We start from the raw sequence: 10,101 nt of genomic DNA on the forward strand, positions 1-10,101 counted from the left end.
CACCTTCACTATAGCCTTGTGAGAGAGACCCTGAGCCATGGACCCCGGTAACTGTACTGAGACTCCTGACCCACAGAAACTGAGATAACAAACGTGCGTCGTTTTAAGCCTCTGAGTTTGGGGGAATTTGTTAACACAGCAAAATAAAACAAGTACACAGGTATTACTAAAGGGAAGCGGACTTCACCTTAAAGTGAAGGGGAAAGTTTCTGAAGGTGAGTTTTGTGTGAATAAACAGATGGGGTCTCCGAGGGGTGAGGCTCCACCTCGGGGGAAATTCAAGCAGAGTCGGGCCGTCTCCTCCTAGACAGGGACAGTATAGACAGCGTTTCTGCTTTGGTTGAAAATTCACCTCTAGATCACTGGTTCCTAAACTTGAATGTACCAGGTGACTGACGCGTCACCTGCGGATTTTGGTAAAATGCAGATTGTGATTCAGCCGGTCTGTCCAGTCACTTGAAACAGCTATTCTTCAAGAAATGTGAATTAGAAGCCAGAAGAATTTCTGATGGTCTCAGAAATTTTTTTTTTTTCAAGTATCTTCTTTCCAAGGATACAGTGTGACAGCAGGTCCACTAGATGTTAGCTCCATGAGGTCAGGAACTGCACCCTCTTGTTCACTGCTGTGACCCCCCAACTGCCACAAAGTCCACATGGCACAGTTCATATATTTTGAATGAATGGGGTTTATGAATCATTTTTTAACAGCTTTATTGAGCTATAATTCACATACCATATAGTCCCCCTACTGAAAATATACAGTGAATGGTATAGACTAAAGTACATACACAGAGTTGTGCATCCATCACCACAGTCCATTTTAGAACATTTTTATCACCCAAAAAAGAAACCCTAAGAGAGAAAGAAAGAAACCCTACACTACTTAGCCATTGCTCCCCAAGCCTCCCATGTACTTGTGGCCCAGGCAACCACTAATCTAATTTCTGTCTTTATGGATTTATCTCTTCTGGACATTTCATATAAATGCAGTCATATGTTGTGTGACCTTTTGCATCTGAGTTCTTTCACTTAGCATGAAGTCTTCAAGGTCCATCCATGTGGTGGCACACATCAGCCCTTTACTCCTTTTTGTGGCCCCCAAATATTCCATTATATGGATGTACCACAGTTTATTTATTCCTGAGTTGATGGACACAAATATATTAGAAGTAAAAAATGAATAATTACTTAACCTCAAAGTGTGAAAGCATCTCTTATTTTGACACAAAATTCAGAAGCCATAAAAGAAAATTTCAACTATAGAAAGATGAAAAGTTTCTGCATGGCAAACACTACTCTAAGCATATTCCAATATAATATAAGAAATGTTCGATATCTTGATTGTGGTGGTGGTTATATGGATGTATTCTATTTGTCAAAATTCATTGAACTGTCCATTCAAAGTACATTGTATTGGAATAAATTATACCTCAATAAAGTTGCTTGTTAGGAAAAACAATATGACAAGAGGGGAAAAAAATATTTGCCAATACATAGTCAAGGTGTAATCCTCATCTATAAAGGACTTCTGGAAAATGATAAGGAAGACATCAAATGAGCAAAGTATATGCAAAGATAATTGAAAGAGGGCTTCCCTGGTGGCACAGTGGTTGAGAGTCCGCCTGCCAATGCAGGGGACACGGGTTCGTGCCCCGGTCCAGGAAGATCCCACGTGCCGCAGAGCGGCTGGGCCCGTGAGCCATGGCTGCTGAGCCTGCGCGTCCGGAGCCTGTGCTCCGCGACGGGAGAGGCCACAACAGTGAGAGGCCCGCGCACCGTAAAAAAAAAAAAAAAAAAAGATAATTGAAAGAAAAGCTAATTCAAGTAGATTATCATCATATGAAAAGATGTTTGACCTCCCTCATTATAAGATACATTCTTCAGCCATCAGTGTGGTGAAAATTCACAGGTTTGGCAAGGTTATGGGCAATCCCACTCTTTGTTGGCTGGATTATACAAATTGACACACAAACCAGCAGACTCTATTGAAATTACAAATGCATATGCATTTTGCTCAGTAATTCCTCTTCTAGGTATTTACCTTACAACTATATTTCAGCATGTGCAAAATGACTTATGAATACAATTATTAATTACCATATAGCTGCAGTGGCAAAAGAATTGATACAAACTAAAGGTCCAGCAATAAGGGATTGTTTAATATATTAAATTGGTTGCACGTTATGGAGCTGCAAAAGTGAATGGGGATTAAATGCAGCGTGGTATCCTGGACTAGATCCTGGAACAGAAAGAAGACATTAGTGGAAAACTGGTGAAATCCAAATAAAGTCTAAAGTTCAGTCAATAGTAATGTACTGTTATAGACTGAATAGTTGTTTCTTCCCCCCTTCCCAAATTCATATGTTGAAGCTCTAACCCCTAGTGTGGCTGTATTTGGAGATGGGGTCTCTAAGGAAATAATTGGGGTTAAATAAGGTCATAAGGGTGTGGCCCTGATCCTATAAGATTCGTGCCTTTAGTGTCCTTATAAGAAGAGATGCCAGAGAGCTCTCTTTCCCTCCCTCTCTCTCTTGCACAAAGGAGAGGCCATGTGAGGACACAGGGAAACAGCAGCAGCACCTTGGTCTTGGACTTCCAGCCTCCAAAACTTCCAGAAAATAACTTTCTGTTGCTTAAACCACCCAGTTTGTGGTGTTTTGTTATGCAGCTGGAGAAGACAAAGACATGTACCAATGTTAATTTCTAGTTTTGACAAAGGTACCATGGTTATATAAGATGTTAGCATCAGAGGAACCTGGGTGATGCTGTACTATCTTTGCAACTTTCCTGTAAATCTAAAACAATTCCAAAATTAAAAGTTTGTATTTAGAAAAAGGAATGGAAATAAAATGAATGGGGAAGAATTTTATCTAGTGATAAGGAAAGAATTACCAAAGATATATTAAATGAGAAAAGCAAAGGGTAGAATATGCTGTTTTTATATAATAATAAGAGGGGACATAGTATATTTTCATACTGTCTGATTTACATTAAAAAATCTATGAAAAAAAAAATCTATGGAGAGATAAGCAAGAAACAAAGCATAATTGGTACCTGAGGGAAGGGAATGACAGTTGGGTGAACTGGGGACCAAAAAAGGTGAAAGTGTTTTCACTATGTACTTTTAAAAACTTTTTTGGTTGTTTGAACCATGTGAATTTATTTATCATTTGAATAACTAAATTTGTAAAAAATAAACAATTGGGGAGGAATAAGAGGGTTTGCTCTACAGATACTAAAATGTATTTTAAACCTTCAGTAATCAAAACAGCATGAAATACTTCTAAAGCAGACAAATAGATTAACAAATCGTGATTTGGCCAAAACAAACCCAAGAACATGTAAGAAACTAGCAAATGATAAAGGTGGAATTACAATTCAATGAGAAAGTAGTATCTTATTCAATACATTATGATAGAACAATTAATGGAGAATTTAAACAAAAAAAATCTCAGATCTCTTAGTTTAGCCAAAGAGTAGATGGCCAAAGAATTACCAGATGGATTAAATATCTAAATGTAAAAAAAAATCATAGAAGTATGGAACTTAGGATAAAAGCTGGGTAAGCATTTATATAATTTGAGAGGGAAACTACTAGAGAAAAGAATAAAGAATTTTACCATGGACAATAAGAAATTCCTACAGAATAAATGCAAAAGCCAATGGTACACACAGTAAGGAGCAAATGACTAATTAGGAAAAAATGACCAAAAGGTCGACTTCCTTAATCTAGAAAGCACTTCCATATTAAGAAAAGACTGATACCTCAATTTTTAAAATGTTATGCAAAGGACCCAAACGGAGAAGCTAATAAAAGAATAAATACTAATAAACAGTTTTTAAAAAGCCATCCAAACTAATAATCAAAGATATGTAAAGCAAAATAAAGAGACACTTTTTTCCCCTATTAAGTAGGAAAAGCATAAAAATAATAAATCTGGTGTTTTGGAGGGGAGAATGACTCACACATACCCCTGGTGAGGAAGTAAATTAGAACAACCTTTCCGGAAGGAAACTGGATATATTCATGAACCAATGCCCCCTCCTTCTCCAAAACAACAAAAAAAAACAAACAAAAAAAACACATGCATTGACCTAATGATTTCTCTTCTAGGAATTTATCCTAAGGAATTAACTGAACAAAGAATAAAAATATGTAGTTACAAAGCTGCTCACCACAGCACTGTTATAATTGTGAAAAAAAAAATGGAAACAGCAAACGAAAGGGAATTGGTTTTATTAAATGAGGGTTCATCTATACAATGAAATACAATGAAGCCATTATAAAAGATGTAGAGCAGTATTGACAGAGCAAAGACATTCACAGTATATTGCCCTCTGAAGAAAGCAAATTACAGAATAATTTAGATGTATGTATGATCCTGTTTCTGTCAAAATCCATATTAGGTAATATATATTGCTGTGCATATGTGCTGAAAAACTTAAGAGTGGTTATCTCTGAATAGTGCTTTTCTGAGGGGGTGACTCTTTTCTTTCATATACTTTTTTTTCCTAAAATTTCTTCTGAAATCATATATTACTTCACTGGACACACAGCTTCCTTAGCCAGTCTAGTTATCGTAAGAGATAGTTATATATGCAAATATATTTTTCTCTTTCCCAGGTTATATCTCTGAAGCTCTGAGTTAACTGTAAGGACCGGAAATGAATATTTAAAAAACCCTCGCCTCGAATTTTGACTTTTGTTTTGGATGAAGAGAACATCTAGGAGTGAGTACTTGAACAACAACAACAACAAATTATAAAAACAATTAGCCCTAGGAAGAGCAGAGTAAAAATAGGCACGATGTCAGCTTGCCAAGGAGACATCATGGTTCTGAGAAGTCCTAATTGAGAGCAAACTATCGGGCTGGAAATGAGTAACAACTCAGGAATAAATTATGCATGGCCACTGTTAAATATTTTATCCATCCTTAACCATTATTTGTCTTCGCAAGGCTAAAAGAGGAAAGACAAAGAAAATACTCAGATCGTAAGCATTATCAGTCTTGTCATCTTTCCTCCATCCTAGAAGCCATCAACATTCAAGCACAAACCCTGCAAAAGAGGAAAAACTCCAACCATGATCACAATAAGCAATCGGCAGGCTGAACTTGAACTTCACGACTTGATTAAGGGATGTCAAGGTGACCTCACCTTCTGCATCCAGTTTGTCACATCCCTCAAAATCATGAACATTTCGCTCTGCTTAACATGCTGTTTTAAAAATGAACGTTTATGAATTCTTGGCGACGTCCAGGCAAAGGGGTTTTGTGTTCCCCTGGTACCCACGCAGTGAGCGGGAAAGGACAGCGAGGATATTTGAGGAGCTGTCAGGAGTTGATGTAGCCCATTCAGCCCTTTGCCATTTGGCCAGCTTCCCAGCCACCCTGCCTCCTCCCCTGGCTCTCCCCCTTCACTGTTGATTTCCTCCCTCTCCGCTGTCTGCTTGGCTGATGGAGGCCCATGCCAGTCCCACTGGGCACGGGCCCTGTGTGCACCAGCCAAGGCCCCGTGGTGGTGGAGGGAGGACATGGACGCCAGCTTGCTAGAAAAACCCTCATGGACCTCAACTGAATTGCGAAGACTTTATTGCAAAGGTTTTACTGTTGCCTTCCACAAGGGAATGAAAAATTATTACGATGGCCATTCTGGGGTGAGATTTGTTTGGAATCATTTTTCAAGTATTGTCTGGCATCTTGCATATGTGTGTGTGCCAGAAGCGTACATTACGTTGTTATCCTTTTTTTTTTTGGGGGGGGGGAGGCGGGGCTGCACCGGGTGGCATGTGGGATCTTAGCTCCCCGACCAGGGATTGAACCTGTGCCCCCTGCAGTGGAAGTGCAGAGTCTTAACCACTGGACTGCCAGGGAAGTCCCTTTTTATCCATTTTTTTTTTTTTTTTTTGGAATTACACTAATGTTAATTCCACATTCCAGCAGACCAGATTTGTGTGTGTGTGTGTGTGTGTGTGTGTAAATGCATGTACCCAATTTAAACATCAACTAGTTAAAAGTGGTCTGTATGAGTGTTTTTACTTTTTTTTAATGTCTATTAATTTTATTTATTTATTTATTTATTGGGGTATAGTTGCTTTATGTGTGTTTTTAAACCAAGAATCCTTTTCCACATTTTTCTGCTTTACCAGATAGAGATTCAAACAAAAGAAATCTACCTTCTTGTTAAGTTACCTCGTGTGGATTGTTACTCCTGAGAGTGACTGATAGGGGATTCCGATTCCAGATGATTCTGGGGTTAGTCACTGATCCACCCGGGAAGCAACACTGACCAGGACTGCTGTTCCCATGCTGTCATCATCACGGCATTGTTGGAGGCTCACATTCTAAAGCCCTCTCCTTCAAGCTCCCTTTACCCATGCTTGGCAGGTATTTACCAAGTTAATGATTTAGTTTCTGAGTCACTAAGCATACAGATTTTTGCTGGAGTCACCCCGGGTACATACCTGAGACAGCAGCTGAAGGCCTCTGGGAATGTTGGGGAAAACCTAATTTGCGACTGACTACCCTACTGTAGATTTAAAGCTAGCACGCGCTGGCAGGACAGAAAGCCTGGGAACAGAACTCTTATGTTCCATAAGAACAGTGCCCTGTTTCATTTGAGTGGAACCTGTTCCAGGTCTTAGTGGAACAATGCCATGAAAGCTATTTCCGTGTCGTTTCAGGCATCGCTAGGAGATGGGATGGAAAAGGAATGCTGTACTGATACAATCTGTGAGTTGTACTATTAGTCAAATTCTAGCCTTTTTTTGTCTTCTCTTTTGGTGGATAGCCCAGAACAAAAATCCAACCTGGAGTTTTCAGAGGCTTATTTTCTGCACACCTCTGATGATTTGTGTGGGGAATTATTGTATTCGATCAACCTTGCAATTCTGGAAAGTCAGATTATACTAATTTAAGGAAGTGGAGTCCCTTGCACAGGGGGCTGGAGACTGAAGCTTACTTTTGCCAAGTTAACAGTACAGTGTATGCCAGATGAGTAGATGAAGGCTTTCCGTACATCTTTATGAATTTTAGAAGACCTTATAAACCATGCTCATTAAAGCAGTTCTGCTAAGAGTGAAGGAGAGATACAGATGGACCTGAGGACTTCTCAGACTGTAATATGCACAGGAAGCACCTGAGGAGAGCTTGTTAAAATGCAGATCTCTGGGCTCCACCAGCAGAGAGTCTATTCAGCAGAACCGAGGTGGGGCCTGATCATCTGCATCTCTAACCTCCATACAAGTGATGCCAAAGCTGCTGTCTGGGGACCACACTGTGGAGTCACACAGTTGGAGGACTGCTTTGGGCTGGTCGCTGAATCCCTCTGGACCTCAGCCACCTCCCTGAGAAGTGGACAGAACAGCTGAAATTCAGAGCGCTTATTAATCCTCAGGTACTGTCCTCAATCCTCGCGGTGACCTATGAGGAGATGGTTTCACAGTAAAGGAATGAGAGCCTTTGATGGTCCATGGTTCTGAGCTTCTGAGACAGCGCTGGCAAACTGATAGCCTGCAGGCCAGCTGGGGCTGTCTGTTTGGTCTGTCTCACGAGTTGTTTTAAAAATCAGGATGTTTCATGGGAAATTCTGGATTTCTGGTATCTTCTTAAAAATGTGAAGAGCTGGCAACGCTGGGCCCATACATACCCAAGTGGCGACAACGCAGTGGGGTGTGTGTGTGTAAGGGGAGACTCTGGCTTACCAGTCCCACCCACCCTACCCCATTCCAACCCCTTGGGCATCACATTTACCCATCACATTTACCCACCACACTTACCCACCTAAGACCATGATTCTCTCGTTTCTGTATTTCAAAAGTAATGAATTTTGAACTTTCTGCCATTTCAGATTAAAGTTTCTATGTACTCTTTATATATTACATTTGTATCAGATTTAGTTATGGTAAATACAATCAAAATAAAACAATAATATCTGAAAACACAAAAGCAAACGTTGCCATTATTTTGAGATTTGAACTTTTCTGTCAAATTCAGAACAGGCCACTCGACCCCAAATTTCATTTCCACTTTTACCATTTTCCTTTGACAGAGGACTGCTCTCTGTCCCCGTTTACCTTTTGCATAGTACCTTATGCTTTTAACTCTCTCCTTTACGAGAAATGTACACCCAAGCACTCTTTAAAAAAGCTGCAATTGATGCCACTGTGTTCACTTCCCTTTCACAGGGTCCTTCTTTTGTGAGGTGACAGCACCCTGATTCCCTGATTCTTCTTTGAGGAACACCCCTCACCAACCCAGCCCAGATGTGGGCTCAGGACCCAGACAGAGCCAAAGAGAGTGGGTTCTGAGGCTTTGGCTGTGATTGGTGGGGAGCGGAGGCTCGCTTCCGGGTGGGTAGTTAATGACAGAAGGTACACTGGAGTTGCTGCAGGCCATTTTTGTCACCACAAAGGGGTAATTTGTCTGAGAAAAAAGCAAACAGGAAAGCAAAGCAAGAAACAGAGATTCTAGCCTGTGTTGTAAAATACAGCAGCCACGCGCTCCGTGTGGCTATTTAAATTTAAATTCATTAATTAAAACTACAGAGTTAAGAATTCAGCTTCTCAGTTGCACAAGTCACATCTCAAACATGCAGTATCCATGTGTGGCCTAGTGACTCCCGTTTGGACTGAGCAAATGAGCAAATAGGCCACTCCCCTCATTGTATTAAGTTCTACCAGCCGCACTGTTAGATAATATCTGTCCTGAAGTTCTAGCCCTGACTGTTCAGCTACTTGAGCCAATAAATCTCTTTTTAGTGAAGCAATTCGAGTTGGATACATTCATAATCCAAAGAATCCAAAGGCAGAAGCCTTCAGTTAGCGCTCTAGAGAACATGACCGCAGGATTTAAGTTTCATTGGGGTGGTTTTCTTCCACTCAGGTCAGTGCCAGAAAAAATAATCACTGGGTCCACAAAAAGTACTTAAGCAAATGACACTCAAGAATATTCATGCCATTTCACCATCTTCTATTGTTTCTCCAATCAGAAAACAATTAAGACATAGAACGGATGGATCTGAAAACAGATACACTTCCTAAGTCCCTGCTCATGTTTATCAGCTTGAGAATAACTAGAATAATGGACAACACATAAGAATACAAGAACCGTTTCCCCCCCCCCACTGAAAAGCGTTTTAACATGAACAATATTGAAATAAAATGACATGATGTGCCTCCTGACACGGTACAATGAGGATATAACATCATATCTGTAGTATTCTTGCCAAAAATGCGTAACTTGAGTTTAATTATGCGGAAACAGACAAACCCACATTGAGGGACAGTCTACAAAACAACTTGTCTTTACTTTTTAAAAATGTCAATATTATGCAAGACAAAGGAAAGCTGAGGAACTGTTCCAGATTAAAGGAGACCAGAGACATGACACCTGAATGCGATGCATGATTCTGGATTAGACCCTGGATGGAGGGACGGTTTTTCTGTAGAGGACACTATGCGGGCAACTGGTGAGATTCTAGTATGGCTTTTGTGTAAAGAATATTACTGTATCAATGTTAAATTTTTTGAATTTGATAACTGAACTGTGGTCGTATACAGAAATGTATGAGAGAATGTCCTTGTTCTCAGGAAAAAATATGCCTGTCTTTAGGGGTTTAAGGGGCTGTGTGATCTCTGCAACCAATTCTCAGATGTTTCAAGGAAAAATGGAGAGAGAAAGCAAATGTGGGTATGATCGGGGTGAAGGGTATAAACTGTACTTTTCATGCAGCTCTTTTCTAACTTTGAAATTATTTCAAAATAAAAAAGAAAGCAATGCAGTGCTTTTTCCCCCCTTAGGAAAAAAAATATACTAGTATCTTCCACGGCAAATTTCTCAAGTGGAAAACAAAGTGCTTCACAAGTGTTTTTCAAATAGTGCATCCTGAAATTGTATTGGGATGGCCCAATAAACATTTAAAAAATGGAATAGAAAATCAGCATTTTTCATGTAATGGTTTCACTTTGTGAAACTTTCAATTATATATAGGTGTGTATTATACCCATACATACACATGCATACACATATCTGTGTACCGGATCACAACATTCAATGCATTTCTTACTGTGGCGTGCAGTTTTTAAACAATGTTTGAAAGCCA

Source organism: Physeter macrocephalus, chromosome 14 (genome assembly GCF_002837175.3).
Source record: "Physeter macrocephalus isolate SW-GA chromosome 14, ASM283717v5, whole genome shotgun sequence".
Taxonomy (NCBI): Eukaryota; Metazoa; Chordata; class Mammalia; order Artiodactyla; family Physeteridae; genus Physeter; species Physeter macrocephalus.